Raw genomic sequence first — 26,845 nt, 5'->3', positions numbered from 1 at the left:
CAACTCAACATTATCTAAAAAAAAAGTCTATTTGATTAGCAACCCACCTCCTACATTCTTTCCCTCACTGACACATGGTTGAGACAGTTTGTACCATCTACAAACCGACTGGTTATTCACCGTCCACTTCAACAGCTCCTCCCAACACTCTGCACCACCTTGAAAGAGGTCAGCAGGTTCCATTCAAAGTCACATACCAAACTGACTTGGAAATAAATCACCCAGGTGGAGGATGAGCTGCTGTCTTCAATGCAAACTTGAAAATCAGCTCTTCATCTTCTATCTGGGCACAACTGCAGCCTTTGGGACTCAGTACTGAATTCAACAATTTTGGATAACTTGTGTTTCCTGTATGAAAACAAGGTTGCCCATCTGTAATATTAACAGTTTTTCTCTCTCCACAAACACTGCCTGATCTGCTGGGTTGTTCCAGCATTCCCCTTTCAATTTCAGCTTTCAGCAACAGCTCTGATCTGCATTACACAACTTCAACATTTATTTATTTTCTCACTCTAACTGCTCTCATTAATTGATTAACTAGACTGCTCCATAACCATTGGAATCATCTGGTTGACCCTGGTCTCATCCTATAGGAGATATTCCCTTTGTCCCATCCACCTCTCCACTTTGCAATTTAAAATTAATTTGTTTTCTCTCCTCGTTCTGATAGAGGGTCTTTGACCTGAAGCGTTAATTGTTTCTCTTCCCCAGATGCTGCCTGACCTGCAGAGTGTTTCCTCCATTTTATGATTTTATTTTGGATTTTCAGCATTTGCGATTTGTTTATTTTCAGCTTTCTTACTAAGGTCGTGAGATCTTTCCTTAGATCGGGTAGACAATACTGTCTTTGAGGCAGAGCCCATTTTTATACAGATTCAGCATAACTTCCCAACTTTTATACTTCTTTCTGATGTTTTTATGCTGTGTATGACATTTATGCTTTTTAGCAGCCTTCTTGGCATCCATTTCTTCATCAAAGAACCCTCAAAATCTTATCTACATCCACCAGACATCGTCTACATCCTGCCCCAATTTAAAATAATGCCATTTGGTTGCTTTCTCTGCAAGAAATTCTCCATTACTTGCCTTTTTACCATTTACAAATTTTTGTCAACTGTAACTTTTAAATTACGACCAGTGTACAAAATCATAAAACTGACCTCTGAGGGATACAGTTATATGCTGAAAAATAACCATTCTTAACTGATTTATGCTCTCTTCCTCTAAGCCATTTACCCACACTGTCATTGGCTCTGCTGGGATTCAATTTTATTAAGAATTCTGTCATGCGGTACCTTACAAAATGCGATTTGAAAGCAGACACACAATAAATATGGTCGGAATGTGAATGTAGAAGGTATGATTAGTAAGTTTACAGATGGCACAAATTTTGATAGTGCTGTATATAGTGAGGAAAATTAGCCAAGCTGACCTTGGAGTAGTGTGGGATCCAAATCCACAAAACTAGCTGGGCCAGACATTCAGTCTGAACTCACAGGTAGTGATACTATGGCAAGAATAGGTGCTAGTGCCCACAATGCAGGTCCATCGATGAGTGATTTAACATAAGTATCGGTCTAGGAAAAGGGAAACAATGGAGAAGCAGACTGATTGGAGACTTGGCTTCCTGCCTCTACCTCATTTGGAAGGTTGCATTCAAAGCTTCCCCCAAACTCATCATCCTTTGAAGCAACAAGTAGTAGCCCTCCCACCTTGCCATCCAATTTGTCAAGCCAAGAAAAATTTCTGGAAGGTCACAGCAGGGGTATAATTATCACCACCCCCCTTCAGCAAGTCAGAGCAGCAATAACTCCACCCTAGTGGTTAGCAGTGAAGAACCTCAACTGAAGCTGCGAGGACCACAGCCAGCGAAGACCTACTTTGAGGGCTCCAATCAAGAGAGTGAAGACAGCACCCAGCACCTTCCGAGGCAGGAGACCAATCTTTGTGAAGAGCAGAGAACGCTGGACTCTGGGAGCCCAGCGAAGATGCCTGTGACCAACCCCAGGCATAATGGATAGTGTTTGGGACTCCAACAGATAGTTAGAACTTAAGTTAAGAAGTTAAATATTGCATGATGAAGTGCAGGAATGCATGTGTGTAAAGCTGTATTTGCACTGAGATCTGACTTGTGTCCATTCGTTTGCTTGTAAGTCTCAAGCACCTGGTAAAACATACTTCAAGGGATATTGATCAAAGTGCTCAGAAAATGTAGAAGCAAGAGAACAATATTGATCAATTGATAAGATGGTCAGAGAAATGGCAAATGGAATTTAATTCTGAGAAATGTGAGGTCACTTTGGCAGTACGAATGACGCTAGGATATACGCAATGAATTGTGGGATTGTACGAAGCACTGAGGAAGAAAGGGATTTTTGTGTGCATGTCTAAGGGTCCCTGAAGGCAGTGGCATGGGTATTTAATATGATTAAGGGGGCATATGGGATACTTGCCTTCATTAGGCAGGCATAGGTTACAAGAGCAGGGAGAATATGGTACAACAATATAAAATGTTAGTTCAGCCAGAGTTGGAGTACTGTATGCAGCTGTGGTTGCCATGCTGTACGAAGGACATGACTGCACTGGGGAAGATGCAGAGGAGATTCATCAGGATAGAATATTTCAGCTACAAGGAGAGGCTGGATAGGCTGGGTTTGTTTTCTCTGAATAGGAAAATGCAGAGGAGGGATCTGATTATGAGGGGCATAGATAGGGAGAAACATTTTATCTAACAGAGGTGTCTATGACCAGAGGTCAAAGAGTTAAGGTAATATGTAGGAGATGTAGAATTTTTTCGCCCAGAGGATGGTTGGAATCTGGAATGCACTACTTAAGGGGGTTGTGGAGGCAGGTAATGTTAAACGTATTTAAGAAGTATTCAGATGAGTATGTGAAATGCCATGCATGGAAGACTACAGGCTGAGTGCTGGGAAGATGGGATTAGTATAGATAGGCACTTGAAGACAAGGTTGGCTGAAGGGACTGGTTCTGTCCGATACGAATCTAAATACCCTAAAGCTAATCAATTAGTCCTGTTTATCAATGATGATCTAGCTCTAAAAAACCTACTTTATCTGATTTTTCAGTCACTTCTTAACAAGTGACAAATCATTTTGTCACAGAGCAAATTTCTCCACCAACATTAGGCTGATCAGTTTATGCTCAGTGGGTTAACCTCCCTGCCATCCTTTTTTTTGAACAGAGATGTAAAGTTTCTAGCCTTTCTGTCCTTTGATACCATTCCCATATTAAAGGACAGTTGAAAGGTTGCAGCTGGAGTCTCTGCCATTTCCATTCTTATTATAACTAGCAACAAAGGATGCATTGCATCCAAGCCAAGATCCAAGCAAAAGTTGTACCTGACAGCCCTTGTTGAGCACAATATGTACAAGAACATTCAAATCCTTTAGAACTGCTTACTTTAGAAATCCTTTTGAAATTAATCTGACTCAGAGCAAATTTCAAAATATTGCAAAAACAGTGTATGAATAAATACAAACACCTGATCAACTTATTAACTGAAATTATAAAAAAAATTAGTTGTTTTGTTCATTATTAATGATAGAGCATTACAACATAACATTATCAACATCTTTAACATCATAACATGATAACTAGAGCTGTCATGCGATTATAAAAGTCTCGAGAAATTGCAATTTTAATCAAATTATAAAATGATGGAATATCAATATTTTTGCATAGTGTAAAAATAACATGCTCTGTTTATACGAAGGAGAGAAACAAATGAGAGGGTAGATAGATGGGGAATGGTGGAGGTTGTAAAGGGAGGCTGTATAAGACTTTGGTTAGGCCACATTTGAAATATTGTGTGCTGTTCTGGTCACCACACTATAAGGAAGGATGTGGAGGCTTTGGAGTGGGTGCAGAAGAAGTTTACCAGAAGGTCGCCTAGACTGGAGGGTATTAGCTTTGAGGAGAAGTTGGATAAACTTAGATTGTTTTCTCTGGAGCATCAGAGGCTGAGGTGCAACCTGATAGAAGTATGTACAATTATGAGAGGCATAGATAGGGTAGACAGAGTCTTTTTCCTACTGTGGAAACGTCAGATATTTGAGGTCATAGATTTAAGGTGAGTGAGGGAAGGTTTAAAGGAGATTTACGAGGCAAGTTTTTTATTACACAGAGAATGGTAAGTACTGCCAGGGGAGTTGGCAGATGCAATAGCAACGTTTAAGAGGCATTTAGACAGACACATGAACAGCCAGGGAACTGAGGGATACGAAACATGGGCAGGCAGATTGGATTAGTTTGGAAAAGCGTTACGGTTAGCGCAAACATGGTGGGTGAAGGGCCTGTTCCTGCGACGCACTTTTCCACGTCCTATGTTTTTGTTCTATGACAGAGACAGAAGGTGTGCTGCTCAAGATTTCAAACCAAGCCAAAGCTTTTAATTAAACAAGCCAAGTCTACCCTCCGTGTCTACAACAAGTCATAACTCCTCCACATCGCCACCATCCCCAACTTCCCCCACCCCAATACATTGTGCTCTGCCCCCCTTGCCTTTTCCCTTGCTCCCTCCCTCTCATTTTCTCCCTGTGATTAACTCCCTCTGAAGCTTCACCACTCCCAACTCTCTGTGTGGTATTGCTCTCTAGTAGCTGGAGTTGGAACTGAGGCCTATTACCTGCAGTCCTGGATCTTGGGTCAAGTTTGAGTCAGGTCTCCCTTCACTCCTGTGCCTCACTTCAGAAGCCACGGGAACACAGCACAATGCCTGTGCATTAATGTATATACTCCTCTTTGTCCCAGTTCAGCAATTTCTGATGAGCAGCATTTCCACCCCAGATATCCAGCTTTTACCCTTGGTAATTCAGAAAATAAGTGCGCTTCTGCACCTCCTTCTCTCCTTATCCCATTTCCACCCGTTTCCTCTTGCACTATCACTTTTGTCAGGAAAATCTCTTCTACTCATCCTATCATAGACCTTCTTAATTTTTTCCTCCTCAACTTAAAACTTGTTTTTCTCTTGCTTTCCTAATTCCCATGAAAAGTCATTGACTTTGAAATGTTAACTCTGTTTCTTCCTCCACAGATGCAGCCTAACTTGCTGAATATCTCCAGCATTTTCTGTTAAATTTAGAAATAAAGTAAGGATGATGTTACATAGCACTGTTTTCTGAATCAACATGGATACAATGTGTCATTTCTCAAATCAAAGAATGGTTTTACCAGAAAAGGAGGCCATTGTATCCACACCGGTTCTCTAGCAGAGACTCACCAGTTCCATCCACCTGCCCTTTCTCTGTAACCTTGCAAACATTTCTCTAACATATATTTATCCAATTCCCTTTTGAAGGCCGCAATGGAACCTGTCTCCATCGCGTCTGCAGGCAGAGCTTTCCAATTTTCAACCACACAATGCATAAAAGATTCCCTCATGTCACTAATATTTCTTCCCTTTGTTTTATACCTGTGACCTCTAGTCCTCATCCCACCAACAGGAACAGCCTTCCATGTTACACTCTGTCCAGACATGTCATCATTTTATATTTTATATTAAATCTCCCTTAGCTTTATCCTCTCTAAAGAAAATAATCCCAGTTTTTCTAATCTACTTTATAATTGCAGTCCATCATCCCTGAAACCAGTCTTGTAAATATTTTCTAGATCTTCTCTACTGCCCTTACATCCTTCTTATAACAACCTATATTGAACCCAAACTCCAGTTGAGGTTGGACCAGTGTTTGATAAAGGTTCAGTGTGACTTCCCTAACAAATAAGATCCAAATCAATGAACAAAAATTAAACAGATGAAAATTACAGCATACAAGGATAAAGAACATAAATTGGACAAGTAGGTCTCATGCAATGAAAATGTGAAAAAAATGAAACATCATTTTCATGTTAAGTCTGTAGGAAGAATCCATGCTTGTGTTTTCGTGAAGCAAACAGACAATCCAGCCCATTTTTTAACCCTTGCTCACTGCCTGCAACTGATCTCCATTTTTTGCTGTTCCTACTTTGCACTTGCTGTGTCCTTCTTGATTCTCTGCCACAGTATTATATTTCTGAAATTTATCATAAGCTCTCTACAGTTTAATTTTAACTCTGTTTATTTCACAAATGAGGTCGTTGCCAAAAGTACAACCTTCAGATGCACTGCCACGAAAAAGTTTAATGTCCTCAGAGCCTAATCAAGTTCAATATATATATCAAGTCCCATCTCTCAACAAATACACTTTCTAGCATTACATACTGCTCCATCCAATGCACCTCAAATTGATCAGGACCTTTATTTGAAGTTCTCATGCTCCATCACAGCTTCTCACAAGCCTCACACGTGAAGCCCACAGGTTCTACACCATTCAAGCAGAAGTGGCAGGTTACCTAGATAAATTTCTAGATATGTGCTAACACATTTTGTCTTCTCTTGCAAAAGACTGCAAAACCATCATCTCAAGAGGAGGCTAACCAGGTCCAACAATTTTCCCCTTGAGAGGACAGAGCGGTGACCACCATTGGAGACTCAGCTGTGGCACATGATACTATGCATGTATCAGCCCTTCTCCTCATATGCCATTTATCCCTTAAGCTGCACATAGTATGAGCATGTAACACACACCTGGTCCCCTTCACCAGGTTGTGCTGCTCTGTGGGGCTTTGTGAGCTGCAGACAGATTTAAAGAGGATATCAGGGTGGACTAACTATAGAATTGTGCCAACATAGGGCCCTGATAAGGTGCAAATGGAAGCTAAGATATTTCAATACTTGGGGAAGAAGCAACTGTCAAAAGAGGAATGGATATGTGTCATTGTGGCTACATATGATCCAATCAAAAGGCTGAGAAATGGGAGGAACCTCCTATGGCTAAGAAGAACTGAAAATGGATAAGATCTGTGTGGTTGTTAGCATATAGACAGAAAACACAACTGTTAGTGTAGGAACATCAAGGAAAGGATAAAATTTGCAGGAGACAACTGAAATTTTCAAGGAAAGAGGTAACATTTTTAAGGAGAAATATTACCTGCTGGAAAGGGTATAACTGCTGGAAAGGGTAAAAATCTATAGGCAGATTATATAAAGAATCAGGAAGAGAATGTTATCAACACAAGATTGACAAATGAATCATCAGATTAGACAAGAGAAGGATGCAGGAGGAAGAAGGTGGAGAAAAGGAGCAATTATTTGTTAGCATAAGTAGTTATAGTAAGAAGTAGATAAGCAACAGGATGAAAGTAAAGAGATTAAGCAGGAGAGAGAAGAAACAATGAACGGAGATAAGGTGCAGTTGTTTGGAATTCAGGAATTTAAAAGACAATATTAATGCAGTAAATTAGTTTGTTAGAGGTGGACCCCCTCCAAGAGTTCTGCATAGCGTGCTATGAGAGGCCACAAGATATTTTAAAGCAACTTTTTGGGGAGAAAGGAAACAAACAGCAAATTGAAAAGTCTGCAAGAAAAGTTGTTTTCACACATAACCAAGATTATCTCAAGGACACCTATATCCCACGTTAAGAAGAACTCTCCTTGTAGTTTTTTTGTAATATTTTATGTTACATTACTTATATGTTACATTATATTAGTTTTAAAGTCTGTGAATTATGCTGCTCTGGGAATATTGACTAGCTTTATCCCACTTAGGCAAATTCAGGGCCAAACACAGATCAGGAAAGACAATCTGCATTGTATCCTCTGCCATTGCAGGTCCATGCCCACTGGGGTAACACCGTGACTTCCTCTTCTTTGGCAATCCCTTGGAATCTAGGATGAATTGTCACTACATTTCTGAAGGGTCTGAGGTGAGGCCAAAGTAAAACCACAGACCCTTCCACAGATGGGCAAGTAGTTTGTTCATAAGTGAGGTGGTTCACAAGGTTGTTCAAAGTCTTGCTGTCTTTGAGCATGGATCACTTTATTTCCTGAGAAACAATTTAACCTTCTTCTAACTACAAGTGCATTGCAATCAACATTCCCCTGACTGTACAGCTGTAAAGGGGCTCCCAGTGTCTTCTCTTCCCTCTTCCTTCTTCCTTCTCTTTCTTACCACCCCCTTGTCACAGTTGTTGTAATGGCCAAACCCACTTTATTGCCAAGTTGTGGAGGACACAATGGACTACTAAAAACTCTGTATTGCAAGTCACCACCAGAACGCCTCACACAGAGGAAGTGTTGATAATGGGCACCAAGTGCCTGCTGACTGATGCTGTGCTGACAGCAAGCTCTCTTTCTATCTGGCTTCTCCTCTCATAAATGAGCTTCAGATGGGAGAGAGAAGACAGGTGGTGAACAAGTATCCCTTGACCAAAAATCCCCTTTAGTCTGGTATGGTGCTGTAAGTGTGCATTCAGAAAGGACTTGCAGTCTGTATGCATCATTGCTGCTTCCTGTGTTTTATGTGGGTCATTATTACCTGCTGGCCAGGGTCACTTACAGATTGCATATTGAGGGACTGATTCCCTTTCACCTCCTGAATATCTCTAAATTCTTCTCTGAAGTCTTCCAACAGATAGAAGTGGAGTGGAATATTTCTTGCACCATTGGGAATTCCAATGCCTACCACGTCTACTGTTGTCTACCCAGAGAAGAGGAGATAAATGAGCTGCTCTTGAGTGGCGAATCCCCATAACCTCCCTTATGTGGCAGTGAGCTGTAAATTGGGAGAAATGGAAATCCCCAGCACTGGCCTGGAAGAGCTATTGAGATTCACTGTAATGGATACTTTGACTGCCACTGGCTAAAACCGCGACGTGTCGGATCAGCAGAGTTCCCTCAAGCATTATTCTGCTGCCAAGTTAATGTAGGCATGCTCTCAGAAAGAGCAATCTGAAATGGTCTCCTGCTCCCTCCATTTCTCAGGGTGTATCGCCCTGCTTTGTCAGTCTTTTCCTGGTCTTGTCTTTCATTCCAAAGTCCTAGAGCTACAAAGGCTTCATATCTCAATGGAGCAGCTGCAGGCTCCAATAAAAAACAACCTTAAGCCATGGCATTCCCAGTGGATCAATGGAACTGCTGCAAATGTACACAACCAACTCTCCTTTTATCCAAACATTAGCAAATCTGCAAGCCAGCAAGGACCCCTTTCAATAACACGAGCTAGGAATCTTTAGCTGCTGAAAACTGGGTTCCTGTGCAAACTTAGCCAGATTCTCACAGTTTTGTGCTACTGGCATCAAATAAACATTGCACAAGGACTGAAATGTCCCCACACTGCATACCCGCATGCATTACCATCCTAATCAATTTTCTGAATGTGCAGATTGAGGAATGAACGTGTTGTTGCGGCTTTCACAAAACCTTGGAAGTAAAGTTTCACCCAGAATGCCAAAACATCTAATCTCCATTCACTACTATTTTATTCCCTGAGTTTACAACTCTAGTTGGGAAGGTAAGTCATTGATTACTGTAGAATGAATAATGGTGGAATAATTCTAACCTTGGACTTGTATCAGAAAGGGGACTTAGTTAAATTTAGTGCTTAGGAAGCAGGGCATTTCATACTTTGAAGCGTCCTATCCTGTCTGCAAAACTGATTATATAGAGTGTCAAATCCTTGGTTCCTCAAATTAATAAATCAAGAAAAAGCATAAAAATGTGAAAGATAAATCATTTTGATTTACTTAAATGGAAATCTTTGCCAGGAGTTACACATATGTCTCATATTTAAACTTCCCAGTAGATTTAGTTTTCATGTAAACTTTTGGGTAAATTCAGCACTCTCTCTTTGAATATGAAGATCAGTATTAGGACAGAGTGTCAATCAATTACACAACTATAAGAATGGAACTCTAATTCTGTGAATCATTCTCCCTTCAAGACACACTCAATATTCAGGTCACATGTTGAAGCAATCTATTATATTTTGTTTAAAATTTGACAAGGTCCCACATGGGAGGTTAGTTCAGAAGGTTCATACACTAGGTATCCATGGAAAGGTTGTAAACTGGATTCGAAATTGGCTGTGTGGGAGAAGACAGAGAGTGGTAGTGGATAATTGTTTCTCAGACTGGAGGCCTGTGACTAGTGGTGTGCCTCAGGGATCTGTGCTGGGACCATTGTCGTTTGTTGTCTGTATCAATGATCTAGATGATAATGTGGTAAATTGGATCAGCAAGTTTGCTGATAATACTAAGATTGGAGGCATAGTGGACAGCGAGGAAGGCTTTCAAAGCTTGCAGAGGGATCTGAACCAACTGGAAGAATGGGCCAGAAAATGGCAGATGGAATTTAATGCAGACAAGTCTGAGGTGTTGCATTTTGGAAGGACAAATCAAGGTAGGACATACACAGTAAATGGTAGGGCACTGAGGGGTGCAGTGGAACAAAGGGATCTGGGAGTTCAGATACATAATTCCCTGAAAGTGGTGTCACAGGTAGACAGGGTTGTAATAAAGGCTTTTGGCATCCTGGCATTCATAAACCAGAGTATTGAGTATAGGAGTTGGGATGTTATGGTGAAGTTGTATAAGACATTGGTGAGGCCAAATTTGGAGTATTGTGTGCAGTTCTGGTCACCTAACTATAGGAAGGATATCAGTAAGATTGAAAGAGGGCAGAGGAGATTTACTAGAATGTTGCCGGGTCTTCAGGAATTAAGTTACAGGGAAAGATTGAACAGGTTAGGACTTTATTCCTTGGAGCGCAGAAGAATGAGGGGAGATTTGATAGAGGTTTACAAAATTATGAGGGGTATAGACAGAGTTAATGCCAGTAGGCTCTTTCCACCTAGATTAGGAGAGATAAGTATGAGAGGACATGGCTTTAGGGTGAAAGGGGAAAAGTTTAGGGGGAACATTAGGGGGAACCTTCACTCAAAGAGTTGTGTGAGTATGGAACGGGCTCCCATCTGATGTAGTAAATGCGGGCTCACTCTTGAATTTTAAGAATAAATTGGATAGATACATGGACGGGAGAGATCTGGAGGGTTATGGACTGGGTGCAGGTAAATGGGACTAGCGGAATACCATTTCGGCACAGACTAGAAGGGCCGAATGGCCTGTTTTCTGTGCTGTAGTGTTCTATGGTTCTATGGAATGGAACTGATGGACTTTCTAGTTAGTTCACAAAGTATCAAATGTTGTTTACTTTAAGAGTTGTAATAATCCATGACAGATTTTCCTCTTAATCTGCCAGTCAAATATTTTGATACTAAATTATTAAATTACCTGTAAGTTTGAAACTGAAATATATTTTCCTGTGCACTCCAAAAGTAGCTACATTGGGAGTATAAATTATTCAAAAAAAATTAATCAGGATTTCAAAGAATACTTGAGATGGGCTCCAAACCACAAGTGATCCTCCAGAGAGAGATTCTGTTGCTTCTTTTGCATTAAAGGAATGACAGAAAATGTATACGAATTGAAGATTTATTTAGGTCAATGGTGTTTCTTCACCCTCTGCATTCCAAAAGATTTCAGTCATTTAGACTTGAATAGAACTATTTTCCATTTCTATAGTAAAGTAACAATTGCCCTTTATGCTTCAGGGGTTTGATTAATGTTGTCCAATCTCATCCATTATCTTCATGAAATGAGGAAGAGAGAAAATGGAGAACTATATCTGACCAATTGTTAGGAAAATTAAGGATGGGGCATTTATAAAATAATATTATGAGTCAACATGGTTTTAAGAAAAGGAAAATATGTTGGATGGTTATAATAAGCTTTTGTAAGATATAACTAGCAAAGTAGGTGTCTATGGATGTAATAGATCTGGATTTTCAAAAGGTATTTGATAAAGCTCCATAAAAAAGATTATTAGTTAAAATAAAAGCCTGCAACAGTATATATTGACATGGATAGAGGACGTTAAAGAACAAAAAACAGTAAAAGTGAACAGGTCTTATAAATAAAAGAAAGATTTTCATATATGTTAGTAGCCTGGATCTAAAGAACATAATTTCAAATTTGGCAAATGAAACAAGATCTGCAAATATAGTAAACTGTAGGAATAGTAATTGACTGGTCAATGAGTGAATGGGAACAGTTAGAAATGAGAACATAGATAAAGGTTTGTTATTTTTTTCACCTATTTTTTCCCTCTGGGAGTGGAGGACATATCCAGTCTGTCCTGGGGATGTTCTCTGGCTCTGCATTTTGCACTCCTACATTCTTTTCTCTATGTTCTTTTGTCAATGTTCTCACTCTCCAACTGCTCCCATTTACTCATTGATCTGCTAACCTTGTTTACAGCCTATCCCCATGGTCATCCCAGTTTTAACCTGAGACATGCCCCTTCCCCATTCTCCCTGTAACTAAACAAGCTCCTTCCCAGTCCTGACAAACAGTCTTCAACCTAAAACATTAGATTGTTCCTCTTCCCACAGACGTGGCCTAACCTGCTAAGTATTCCCAGCAAGATCTGTTTTTATTTCAGATTTCTGGCATCTGCAGTGTTTTTTTATTTTCACATGCATCCTTCCATAATTATCTGATTGTGCAATTGAGAAATCGAGGTTCACAAGTATGGTATAAATGTTAAGATGTGAGTATCAATAAAGCCACCAGTGAAACAGAAAGAAAGTAGTGAGGTGTTAAAGGGAGCAACAAAATCCTTACAATCAAGGCATTAACAGAAGTTTTAATAGACAGACTCAGAGTCTGGTAATGGGGAACATGGGCACATTTAATACTGGATTACAAGGAAATGGCAGGCTGCTAAATTGAGAATCTGCATCTGATTTCACAATGATTTGGACTGCAAAATTGCAGACTTTAATCCATTATTTAAGCACGGGGTTGGAGGGGCAACCAAGAACCCGGAGATTCGCTGGTTTAATGTCCATCGTGAGAACATTACCAGAATCTATTATTGGAATAACCAAAGGATCAGTATAGGGAAGAATGGGCTGGATTGTGCCGAAGGCTGGCTAATCATTCTGTAGAGAAACATCAGCCAGTTGCAGACCCTGTGTCAGCACCTGTAGAAAGTGGTGAAGTTGTAATTAGCCTTGGAGCAAGAATAGGATGATGGTTCTGCTGCAAATGGAGAAGGGAATGGAAGGGAGGGTGTTGTGTGAGACGTTAAAGGCCTGATATATATGGTGTGCCAAGTAATGCTTCAGAAGCAAAGGAGAGAATTGTCTTGGACCAATTTGTAAAAAAGCCTTAAGATGTAAATTGTGTACACTGTGGAATGGCAGACTGAAATTTAGGCCCAACGAAGCTCCAACACCTTTGGAGGAGTCGGAGTTTATGTGAGGGGAAGCTTGAAAGGCCAATAGAAAGGACTAAAATTAACAAAGAAAAAGTGGATGTGTTTCAGAAACAAAAATGGCAGCATAAGTTTGAGAATGGGTGATGTTGCTTTGGTTGGAATAATGATTTCATGGTGGATCAAATGAGAGCAAGAGTGAAAAAATTAGGGACAAAGTCTACAGCTTTCTGTGAGAAATACCACAGTATCATTCTGCATTACATCTGTTGGAATGTGCCTCCCAGTATTTAGTCTCATTGTCTTGGCTGCAAAATGCTTAATACTTGAGCATCCCAATCAGGCCAAGGAAGAGGATCTTTCCGAGGGTGTATTTGATAAGTTTCATTTCTATCGATATCCTTGTTCAGAATCTGATTATGTGAAAAAGTGCTTGCAGTTACCCATATGCTGGCAATGAATTTAAAAATATTTTGACATTGTAAGATTAACAAACTGAGGAACAGACAAAGTCATTTTTTCCAGTTGCTGCTATTAGTTTCTTCAATAACAATCTATAATGGGAAAATAAAAGGGTCATTATGTAAATGTATATGACTTAGCCCAAAAAGTTTGCCTCTGAAAATCTCTTAACCCAAACTATCACTGTATCTGGAGAGTAATGAACTGGTACAAACTGACATTAGAGAATATAATTGTTCAGAACAACTCCTTCCAGGAAGTGACCTTGAACAATGAAACTGGTATAATGTCCAGAGAGCAATGAAGGCTGGCAATAATATGACCATGTGGAATCTAAGAGACAAAAAATGGAAAAAGCACAGACAAAACACAAGATTGCTCTTTGCAGAACCACCAATCAACATCCTGTAGTCTAGCAAACTGTTCCAGATAAAACAACACCAACTCTTGGCTATAGTTTCACGGGAGCAAGTTACAATAATGGCTCCAATTACTGAACCATTACTGAGATCCTTTCAGGAATATGGCAATAATTAGATATTAACACCTTATGTCAGAAAATAGCCTCAGAAGCTTTGAGAGTATTCCTATCACAATAAATCAGCACTTTGATTACTGTACATTATTACTGTTTGGAGACATAACTTACTTTGACAATTTGTTATTGTCACATGATCTTGAATTGTGGAAGTCTCTAATGGGGCAGACATTCTTCTTCAGTCACCGACATTAAACTCCTACCAAAGCATTGGTCACTGGTTGTACTCAGTCACACACATTTACCTCCACTGATGTCAGTGGAATTGAATACGTGGAAGCAATTACACTGGTGGCTAATAGTCTATGGTTTGAGTGTTAGTGATCAAAAGTGAACTTCCTCCCCAAAAATCTTGCTGCTTATCAAAAGCTGTAAGTACTAGATGATACTGGAGCAGATTCTCCTGGTCCTAAACCTGGGCAGTTTGGATTACCTGGACACAACAAATACAGGAAATTGAGTCCAGAAGACCATAAAGTAATCAGTGAGCCCTTCAACTTTTTGTTTGTAAATTTCTTCATCCTTATCTCATGAGTAGTGGCATATTACCCTTTCCTAAGCTTTACTTAATATGTGCCAAACTAATCTGGTGATGGTCTGTTGTTTAACATCAAAGTCTTTGTGTCAGATAGTCTCTAATTCCTCATTTCCTTCCTCTTCACATCCTTTGTGAAAATTTCCACCTGAACGCACCTTGCTACTCCTCACTGATTTCATTGCTGTCTTGTGCTCCAATCAATGCTCCTTCAACTTGAAGGGGACCATCTTTACCATATCTGGCTCACAACCAGGTTAGCCATCCATCACAAGATTAGGTTGGATAGGTGCTATCTGGAGTCATTCTGTCCTGATCAGATGAACAAATGTGATTCTATGACATCAATTTGAAGAGCAGGGATATCCCACTAACAACAAGAGAATGGTCATCATAGAATTATAGAATGATATAGCCAGAAAGAGGTCATTTAGCAACTCTTTGAATGAACTATCCAATCAATGCTTCCCCCCTGCTCTTTCCTCATATCTTTAAATGGTTCCCCTCTAAATAATCAATTTTCTGTTTAGAGATGTCACTGAATGTTTCCATCACTGTTTCAGGCAGTGCATTCCAGATCCCAACAAGTCACTTTGTAAACAATATATTCCTAATGTCCCCTCTGATTCTATGGCCAATCTCCTTAAAACTTTATCCCTGATTACTCATACTTCTGGCACTAAGAACAGTTTCTTGCTGTTGACTCTCTCAAAGCCCTTTTTAATTTTGTATCTTTATTAACTCTCCCATTAGCATTCATGGCTCTAAGGAAACCAACCCTGGCTTCTCAAACATTTTGCCAAGACCATTCTAGTAAATTTCCTCTGCATTCTTTTCCAAAGCCTTTAATCTTTTCTAACATATGCTGGCTGGAATTGGCCACAATACTATAGCTGGGCTTAACTTATGTTCTATAAAGATGAAGCTTAACATGTTTGATTTTGAACTCTCTAGCCTAGAATTTCATCAGTGCCTACTAAGGTTGAAGTGCCTTTACAGACCCAAGACCTATGTACTACTGTACAGTCCTTGCTCAATCTACCATAGCAAAGAAATCAGGCAGGTTTAGGTCTCTGAAGGGTTGGTCGCAGGTGGGGTGGGGCCAGGTGTGGTTGAGAATTGGAGAGACTCAGCAGTGATGTTGTGGGATGGGACTGTAACCATAGTTGGGTATTGTTGGTCAAGGAGCTACTGTCTAGTGTTGGGTGCTGTTTGATTGGTGGAGAAATCTTTGGGTGACAGGGTGGATCAGGAAATTGTGAGTGCATCAGGAAATTGTGGGTGCATCCACCCCACCAAGCCCATTGACCTTTGTACTTTTCAATAGGATCACCTCTCTTTCTTTTAAACTCAGGAGAGTCTCAGCCCAGTCCATCTAAGCCCTCCTGGTACAACAAACCCACCATCCTGGGGATCACTTTAATGAAACTTCATTACACTTTCTCTGTTGCAAGCATATCTTTCCTTAGGTAAGGAGACCAGAGACAATGCAGTCTCACCAGGGCTCCATATAATCTACAGGACTCGATATCCCTCCTCTTGTATTCAAATCCTCTTGCATTTCACATCAGTGGATGCCAATGCATGTGCCTGGTGTTCTCTATGTGTTTCACACAAAACACAGAAAGGAAGCCAGAATGGAAATTGAGGGCTTCATGATCAATGCAGTAAGTCCCAGATTTTCATTTATATTTTATCCTTCATGGAAATTGGATGACATAGCACACTAAAACAAGTTGCTACATGATCCAACTTCAAGGCATTTTTGTCTGACTATATACCAAAGACCTTGTATGCTTTTCAACTTTTCAAGCTATCCACGATAAACTGGTGCCTTTAAAAGATTTTATATGTAAAAACTTAAGTCTCTGTGTTCCTACGCCCTCTTCTTGCCTTGAACATTTAGTTGATATCGTAACTCTTCATTCTTCCAACCAAAATACATTATTTCACATTTCTCTTGCATTTGCCATGTCTTGCCCCATTTCACTCCATCTCCCACTAATCTGTTACTACCCTTTTCACTGCCTACTACTTTTTAGATTATATTTCATCGATAAACCTGAAAATAGTGCACTGTGATACCCCAAAACAGTTCATTATAAAACATAGTGAACAACTGTGCTCTTATTACTCTTCACTGCAGGGAATCCTGTTTACTGCACTCCACTTTGAGAGTGTTCTTAACTATTCTCAGCACTTGAGAAACTTGGTCAAGTTTATTGCCATTCTCCCATTGCCTCTTTATTTGCAAGGCTTTGGTTCAAACAAGTCTATTTTGTGGTACTTTAGATAAAGGCCTTTTGAAAATTTGGACTTTACAATCCATACAGCAAGTCCCTGATATTTATTCATATTTTAGTCTTCATGGAAATTGGATCACTAAAATAAAATTCCCCTTTAACAAATTCGTACTGCTTGTCATTTATTCATCAGATTTTTCCAAGCAACAATTAGCTTTGTGTTGTAATATTGTTCTAACTACTGAAGCAAGACTGGCTGGCCTGCAGTTGCTGGATTTATGTCTCCCATTTTCTGATGAAAATATAAGGTTTGCACTCCACCAGTTCTCTGGCACCACTCTCATACCTTAGGAGGAATGGTAGATTGTGGCCAGAACCTCCACAATTTCCATCCTTAATGCCCCCAGCAACCTGACGTGCTGCACCTTCTGATTGGCAAAACTTAAAGCAGAGAAGTCACTCTTAGATAGAGCAGAATAGATTAATCTTTTAATCTATTCTGCTCTATCTAAAATCACACTTCTCAGTGAGTACTGACTTAACCAGGGAATTTGTAATGTTATGATCCTATAACTTAAAGTGAGATGTGCCTAAACTGGGAAAATTACTTCACAGGAAGGAAGCTCTTCATGAGTGATAAAACTGAAATAGGATTTTCCCAAATTTAAAAGGGAACTCAATGAGTTGTCAGAATGCTAAATGTTTTCCTAGGGAGAGACTCCTCTGCTTTTTCCTTCCACTACTGCAAGATCATCTAACAATGTATGGGCCACTCAGAGACCTCACAATCTCTTTGAATTACCTGCCTCACATCCTCACTCTCATCTCCAATGTCACGGCTTCCATAATCACGAACTCCTTCTTCTCTACAATGAGAATTTCTGTGTGACTGATACCTTCACCTCAACCTCCACAATATCTCACCTGCTCTGTTCCTACCTTCCTTCTCTCTCCAATTGGTCTTCATCCTTCCCTGCACCCCCTAATCTTATATCCTCCTGTCTCCTTAATTCCCTTCCACACAAAACTTGTGATTATTCAGTTACTTATCCTGGCTGCCAGTCTAATGAAATTGTTCATCTGCCCCCAATACTTAGGAACTATTCCTCCTTAATTGAAAATCATCAAACACTTTCTAAAACTCCTTCCCTTAGTCATCTAACTCATTAATCTCCAACATATTATCTTATTAATTTTTCAGCTCAATTCCTCCCTTCAGGTGATCTGAGCTTAACCAAGCTTTTCCCAAAATCAGTCATAGATTCACAGAGACATACAGCATGGAAACAGGCCCTATGGCCCACTGATCCCATTTTTCTCATCTTCTCATCTGCTCCTCCCAGATTCTACCTCTCAACTGCATACTGACGGCAATTTACAGTGGCCAATTAACCTACCGCATGTCTTTAAGAGAGTGCTGATTGCCAAATATTAGTATTGGACAAATTACTAATTGCCAAATTCTATGGAGCTTAACTGCTTCAATATTTCATCCTTCTTCCTTAATAATGTACTTCATAACTACCTATTCCATATGACTTTTGCTTAAATGTATTGCAAAGTTGCTTAAAAATTGTGTGAACTCCTGTTTTCCGTGTGGCATAATGCATTTCTTGCTCTTTGCAGTATGTTTTCAGTGTGGTTTAAAATATGTTTCAAAAGCAACTTAGCTGCGGTAGTTTAAATAAGTGGAGCTACCTCTGAGCATGTGGATTTCCTGTGCAATAATGCTGCTCTGCACCTTATCACAGTTTCATCTATCATCCAAGTGCAGAGCTGGTTGACAGGCTGAGGCACCCACCTAGTTTGCAGAGCAACCATTCCACTTAGCTGTTTTCTTAGCAGTGCAAACAGTTTGACTTCGAGAAAAATGTGGACAAAATTTACATTGGATCATAGATCTGATTCTCAGTTTTTAGTTGAATCCTGCAGCATGCCACACTGCAGAGAAAAGCTAATAAAATGAATTTGCTTACAATTATTCTAATTGTTTTAATGTAGTGTAGAAATAATTGGAACCAAATACTAAATGCTCTTCAGCTACAGATAACGGTCTATATTTATGTGAATTTGACTTTAATGTTCATGACTGAGATTTTTCAATAGGATATATTCTACAAGGGAATCATCCCAGTTTTTTTATACATACATTTAGGTAATGAAAAAGATGAAAAAAACTCACTCTCAGAAACAACATACCAGGCTTTTATACAAAATACATTTGTTAAAAAGTAACTAGAGGCTATGGAGCAAAATGTATTTCCTTTCTAAATATCACGTCAAAACATATTTGCTTGTAGAAGCAGTCTTGGATCAATGCATACAATCTGAGATTATGGTTTGGCAAATTTATTCTTAGCTATGGACCTGAGCTACAGTGCCAACTATTTTACTCTAATATGATTAATATCATTTCAAGTAGGCTACAAAAGATGTGACTGACTTATAGCAGTAGTTTTCCTTTACCATACCGAAACTAAAGCTTTATGTTGCACGCTTGTTGGCAATAAATGCAGCACTGCCTGTGATGGCAAAATTGGAATGAATTCAACTACATAAATCAAATAGCAGGCACCTAGCCAGGACCCTGGCCTCTGATTCTCATGGTAACCTATTTCAGACAATTTTCTAAGAACTAAAGCCTATGAATTTCACTGTAAACATACAACACTGTAAGTGCGAACTGATGGAAAATCCACTCACCAAGTCCCCAGCTCAGGGTCCTTTAGAGAATAAGCATGGGCCGTGTGCAAAAAAATTCAAAGTGACTTCTTTTTACTACCAGAGGGCAAATTAAAGGCTTGGAGCAAAAACAAAATATTTTGAAATTATTCTCATGAATGTTAGAGCAAATCAGTCAATCTGTGGTTAATTATCATTGGCCCTTAATGAGGAGTGTCTTAAAAATTCCGTTTTATTGGAATTCGAATAGCGAACATTTTTCATTTCAGAGGGCAGAAAAGCTTTATAGCTCAACACCTCCACTGAGCAACTCATCTTTCAGAACTTCCTTTTCAACTCACTGTCTTCCATTCTTATGCCTCCATAACAACATAGTGCTGACAAAGTCAAAAATTACATCAAAAGTGATTGTGACAAAGTGTCACAAGGAGAGCTGTGATAATTTATATTCTTTCATCTTTGTTTTGTCTTAGCCTTTGGTCACACTTACTCCAGTGTCCGTCCAGCATCACCCAGCCAATGCAATTACCAATCATTTGCAGGAAATAGAGGGATACAGACCATGTTCAGGCAGATGGCATTAGTTTAGCTTGGCATCATGGTTGGTGTAGGCATCTGTGTCAAAGGGCCTACTCCTGTGCAGTAATTTTCTATGTTCTATATTCTTATCCATCCAGTAGCAGCCCCAAAAACTATCTGTGTTTGCTTTGCTCCCATTCCCACCCCAGAGTGGTGTTCCCCGTGCCCCCCCCCCCCCCCGGATCTATCCTTATCCCCTTGTTTTTTCCATCTACTTGGTATTCCAGGTAACATCAAACAACATCGCTATTACTTTCCACAAGTGTGCTGACACTACTCACCATCACCTCTCACAAACCTTCCACTGTCTCTAAATTGTCAGGTTGGATGCTGTCATCTGGTCTTGCTGGAGCAGAAATTTCCTTCAACTGAATATTGGCAAAACCAATAGACACCATTCAAGTTGGGTTATAAATCTGATTTTCAATTGGAATTGACTTTTTTTTTATTAAATCCTGCAATTTGCAATGCATCAAGGATATCCTGAAATCTAGCTATGCCCATAAAATGAATTTGCATTTCATCTCTACCACAAACTCAATTCCTTTCCCTGGAAATGGCCTAAGACAGAACCAGACTGCTTGCAACATTTACTCTGGAGATGAGCTTCCAATGTAGGTGCCATCACCAAGATCACCAGTCCCCACCTCTGTAACATCACCCATCTCTGTCCCTGCCTCTGCTCATTGGATGCTGAATCCTGTTTTGATGCTGTGTTACCTCTGATAATGATTCAGACCTCTTCCCTTTGACTATTCATGAGCTTGAGGTCATTGATAAATCTGTGGCCTTCTTCTAACTTGGACCAAGTCCCATTCAGCAGTCACCCCTGTGCTTGCTGACGTTAATCTGGCTCACATGGCTCCTAGTTAATTAATAATTCAATTTTAAAATTGTCATCCATGTTTTCAAATCTCTGCATAGCTTTGGCCCTCTCTATCTCTCTAAGCTCCTCCAGGTCTGCAATCCCTCAAGAGACCTGATTTTAATTGCTCCACCAATGGTTGCTGTGGAATACCCTTCCTAAACAGCTCTCCACAGCTCTTTCTGGCCTCATCTTTGTCTGAATATTTTCTATGTTGTAAAATATTGTTTGATTACACTGTGTGAAGAACATTGTGATGTTTTACTATGTTAAAGGAACTACATAAATGCTGTTAACGTTAATGATGCACACAGGTGGTGGATCTCTTTACATCTACTTCAACTAATCAGGACTTGTATGTGTCTATTTCTATCCTCCCAGTGATTCTTGAATTATCTTGCTGTATTTATTTTAGTTAGGCCGCATTTGGAGCATTGCGTGCAGTTCTGGTCACAACATTACAAGAAGGATGTGGAGGCTTCAGAGAAGGTGCAGCAGGAGTTCGCTGTGATGTTGCCTGGATTAGAGAATATTAGCTGTAAGGAGAGGTTGGACAAATTTGGATCGTTTTTGCTGGAGTGTCGGAGGCTGAGGGGAGACCTGACAAAAGTATATAAAATTATGAGAGGCGTAGATAGAGTCTTTTTCCCAGGATGGAAATGTCAAATACTAGAGGATAATAGTTTAAGGTGAGAGGGAGAAAGTTTAAAGGAGATTTATAAGGCAAGTTTTTTTTTACATACAGGGTGGTAGGTACCTGGAACGAACTGCCAGGGCAAGTGGTAGAAGCAGATATAATAGCGATATTTAAGAAGCATTTAAACAGACACATGGACAGGGAATAGAGGGATATGGACCTTGTGTAGGCAGATGGATTAATTTAGATTGAGATCACAGTTGGCATTGACATTATGGGCCAAAGGGCCTGTTCCTGTGCTGTGCTGTACTGTTCTATGTTCTAAATTACTTCCTATATTCATGCAATAAAACCAATTAAACAAAATGGATGCCAACTTCATATTTCAGTGGCTAGTCAACAACACTTTAGCTCCCAATCTATTTCTAACATTAGTAGAACTTTTACAAATGAATAACTTATATTTGGGTACTTCTAGTTTTATTTGAGCCAAATTCTTTTCTAGGTATATACATCATTTGTGATAAAGTTTCAATCGATCAAAAAGAATATGATACGCATTCAAAATGAAAAGCGATCCACGGACTGAGATAAACTTCAGTAATTTTCAAATTTTGACGTCACGGTACGCCAAAAGGAATTCTTATCAATTAAAAAAAAGCAACATTTTGTGCTTACCTGAAATGACTGAATATCACTTTTCGTAGGATATTATGTGTATCAGCTGTTAGGTTACCTTTAGTCCGACTAAAATACCCTCCAGTTGTTAACTAACGCCTACTAACTTTATTCAAGTCCTCAAAATAATTGTGAAGGAATACATCAACTTGTATCTCATTCATGAGTACTTTTTGAAATCAGTAGATGACAGATGAATATTGTTGTTGAACTGAATGGAAATTTTACTAAAACCTATAGGACTTTCTGTCAACACCCACTTTATTGTTTCCTGTTAACTGAACATTGTATATTCCTCTTAAAAAACATTATTCTGCCTACAATTCATATTTTATCTTATTTGTGCAACAATGACACAATGTGAACTTTTTAACTATCAGTATACGAAGTTTCCAAGGAATTTTTACAACAATGCAGCATGATTTGCTGTTCAAAAACCATTTCAAAACAACCAAATACACACCATTGTATTTTAATTTACAGTAATAAAATAGCCAACAATCTTTCCTTTAAGCGTACCTGTCAGTCCTTCAGCAGAAATCCTTCTTAGTATTTATGAGCGTAAGACCATTTATGAAAACCAAGACCAGCACTGCACTGCGTGAACACCAGCAAAAGATAGTGCTGTGCAGGTGCACACTGAGGAGTCAGCATGACCCGGAAGTTCTATTTACCCATACCTTCTAAGTGGAGTCGATCATTTGTGGACACTTTCAATTCACGTATACTTTAAAACAATATATCAGCTGCACGATGTATCAGAGACTCAGAAAAAAAGTTCACAAGACAGGAGGAGGACGTTCTGTCTATCACATCTGTGCAGTCAAAAATAGTGACATTCAGTGCTCTTTCCTGTATCTGCCACCCTTTCAGGCAATGAGTTCCAGACTCCTTCCATCTCTAGTTGAAAAATCTTCCTTTGTCCCCTCTAATGCTTCTATCAATTTCTTTAAATCTATGCATCATTTTTGTTACTGTACTGCTCAGGGAAATACATCCTTCCTATTTACTCCACTTGAATGTACAATGTAGGAAAAGGCCCTTGGCCTTCAATTTCTGTGCTGACCACGATGCCAATTTAAACTGTACATCTGCCTGCACATGGTCTATATTCCTCAATACCCTGCCTGTTCAGGTGCTTGTCCAAATGGCTCTTAAATATTGCTATCGTATCTGCTTCCACCATCTCCCCTGGCAATGTTCCAGGCACCTACAACTCTCTATGTAAAAAACTTGCCACATTAATCTCCTTTAAACTTTCTCCCTCTCCCCCTGAAGCTATACCCTCTAACATCCTGGGAGAAAGACTGACTACATTCCCATTCTATGCCTTCTATAATTTTATATACCTCAATCAGGTCTCCTCTCAGCCTCTGATGCTCCAGAGAAAACAACCAAGTTTGTCCAACCTCTCCTTATAGCTAATACTCTCTAATCCAGGCAACTCTTCTGCACGCTCTCCAAAGTCTCCGCATTCTTCCTGTAAAACAGCAACCAAAATTGCACACAGTACTCAAAATGTGGTCTAATCAAGGTTTTATACAGCTGTAACATGAAACCTTTTCTGGTCTTTCATAGGTTTATACACAAGGAAGAAGAAGTAGAAGCATTAGATGGATAAACAAGAGATTAATTCAGAGTACTGCATATAGTTTTGATTCTCTTATTTAAGTAAGGATATACAAGCATTGGAGACATTGTAAATGAGACTCACTAAGCAAATTCCTGGGATGTGAGGGTTGTTCTATCAGGAGCAGATAAAGAAATTAGATCCAAATTCTTTACAGTTTAGAAGAATGAGGGGTGATCTTTCTGAAACATATACAATCCTAAGGGAGCATGACAGGGTAGATGTCGAAATGTTTCCACTGGTGGGAAAATCTCAAATGAGTTGATATAATTACAAGATTAAGGGTGGTCATTTAAAATTCAGGTGTGTAGCCTCTTATTCTCAGAGGCAGCTATCAACCTCTGGATATCTCAACCCTGAAGGATTGTGGAGGCGAGATCACTGGAGGTATTTAAAGAAAAACGAGATATTTTTTTGAAAGATCAGAGAATTGAGGGCTATGGGGAACTGGCACAGAAGAGGAGATAAGGCCTGGGGCACATCAGCCATGATCCCACGATCGGCCTGAATGGCCTTTCCCTGCTATTTTCTTTTGTTCTTTAGCTTTTATTTTCACAAATTACAATACACACAATTTTTGATTGCTTTTTTATTTTTCCCATTGTTCAGGGCACTCATATTTATACACCGAGTAAATCTCTCCTCAGCATTCTCTGTTCCAAAGAAAACAATTCCAGCCTCTCCAATCTTTCCTCTTGGCTAAGCTTTTGCAGTCCTGGTGATAGCTTCTCAACGCAGTCACATCTTTCCTGCAATGTATGACCAGGACTGTACACAATACACAACCTGTGGCCCAACTAACGATGTGTTCAATTCCAGCATCTCTTCCTGACTATTGTATTCTTTGCCTCAGCAAATGATGGAAAGCACCCCATGTGACATTTTAACCACCCTATCTACCCATCCTGTGAGCTTTACGGGCATTCAATGCAAGGTCACTTTGGTCTTCCATACAACTCATTATCCTCCTGTTTATTGTGTATCCTTTTAGAACATAGAACATTACAGCACAGTACAGGACCTTTGGCCCACAATGTTGTGCCAACATTTTATCTTGCTCTAAGATCTATCTAACCCTTCCCTCCCACATAGCCCTCCATTTCTTTATTATTTATGTGGCTATCTAAGAGTCTCTTAAATGTCCCTAGTGTATCTTCCCCCACAACCTCTGCCGGCAGTGCGTTCCACACACCCACCACTCTCTGTGTAAAAAAAACTTACCCCTGACATCCCCTTTATATCTTCCTCCAATCACCTCAAGATTATGCCCCCTCGTGTTAGCCATTGTCGCCCTGGGAAAAAATCTGACTGTCCACTCGATCTATGCCTCTTATCATCTTGTACACATTTCATTCTGTTACATCTTCCCAAAGCCACTACACCACAGTTTTCTGGATTAACTTCTATACAGCCAATTTTTGTATCACCTGCAAATTTCTTTTCCATGCCCTTACATTTAAGTGCTAGTCTATGTATTACAAAAAAGCAAGGAACCTAGTAATGAGCTCTGTGGAACCCCACTGATAACAGCCTTACAGTCCTATGTACCATTACATAAAACGTAGAACGAGAACAGTACAGCACAGGAACAGGCCCTTCAGCCCACAATGTTGTGCTGAACTAATTAAGTTAGCAATTAAACACCAAACTAAACTAATCCTTTCTGCCTGCACATTATCTATATCCCTCCATTTTCTGCCTATTCATGTGCCTATCTAAGAGCCTCTTATATATCTCTATCATATCTGCCTCCACCACCACCCCTGGCAGCACATTCCAGGCACCCACCACTCTCTGGGCAAAAAAACTTGCCCCACACATCTCCTTTGAACTTGCCCCCCTCACCTTAAATGCATACCCTCTTGTATTAGACATTTCGACCCTAGGAAAAAGATACCAGCTGTCTATCTATCCCTTTCATAATCTTATAAACTTCTATCACATTTTCCCTCAACCTCTGCCGCTCCAGAGAAAACAGACCAAGTTTGTCCAACCTCTCCTTACAGCATATGTCCTCTAATTCAGGCAGCATCCAGGTAAACCTCTTCTGCACCCTCTCCAAAGCTTCCAAATCCTTCCTAAAATGGGGTGACCAGAATTGAATGCAATACTCCAGATGTGGCCTCACCAGAGTTTTATAAAGCTGCAACATAACTTCATGACTCTTGAACTCATTGCCTTGACTAATAAAGGCAAATGTGTCCTATGCCTTCTTTACCACCCATTATTACCACTCTTTATTACCATTTGCTTCCTGCCAGTTTGCTAAGTTCAAATCCACTTTGCCATTCTCTGTTAAATCCCATGGGTTTTATGAGCAGCCAGTCAAGTGGCATCTTGTCAGAAGCCTTGCTGAAATCCATTTAGATTTCAAACGCACTGCCCTCAACGATGCTTCTTGGTACCACCTCAAAAAATTCTATTAGGTTTGTCAAATGTGACCTTCCTTTAGCAATTTCACGCTGACTGTTCTTGACTAATCTGTGTTGTCCTAAATGAAGGTTTATGTTGTCCCTTAGAACTGATTCCAATAATTTGCCCACACCTGAAGCTAAACTAATTGGCCTGTAATTATTTGATTTAGGAGACCTTTAAGAAGGAGGTGGGGAGGAAAACAGATGTCCTCCATATATAGGACTATGTGATTTTCCAGACACACAGTAGGTACTCCTGGTGCTAGTCCTGAAATGAGAGCTTTGAAAGGACAGATAGAAATGACTGACAGGTATATACAAAGGAATGCTTAGCATGTTGACAGACCCACTGTAAACTGTGCACAACCATATAAGGCATGCAGTAGTACCCACATCTAACAGGAATTTAAGGAGCTTGAACCCCACCTTTCCAGAATGGAAATGTGGCCAACTTCACTGACATACTTATGG

At 39.8% G+C, this 26,845-nt stretch overlaps 1 protein-coding gene across 2 annotated transcripts in view; it reads right to left on the bottom strand.

Moving 5' to 3' along the window:
* The window catches only part of cd247 (CD247 molecule), a 95,972-nt gene that overhangs the window by 21,751 nt on the left and 47,376 nt on the right, over window positions 1-26,845 (bottom strand). Inside the window, exon 1 of one of the 2 annotated variants that reach the window (XM_052014026.1) lies at window positions 22,850-22,937. The exons of the other annotated variant lie outside the window; for it this stretch is intronic. The gene's annotated coding sequence lies outside the window, so the exon portion shown is untranslated. Of the gene's footprint in view, window positions 1-22,849; window positions 22,938-26,845 lie in introns of those variants that run through there. 2 annotated transcript variants of the gene reach the window in all.

The sequence above is a fragment of the Pristis pectinata genome, chromosome 4, assembly GCF_009764475.1.
Source record: "Pristis pectinata isolate sPriPec2 chromosome 4, sPriPec2.1.pri, whole genome shotgun sequence".
In the NCBI taxonomy this organism is placed as follows: Eukaryota; Metazoa; Chordata; class Chondrichthyes; order Rhinopristiformes; family Pristidae; genus Pristis; species Pristis pectinata.
The sequence above is the reverse complement of the archived record's forward strand: the minus strand, read 5'-3'. Positions and strand labels throughout refer to the sequence as shown.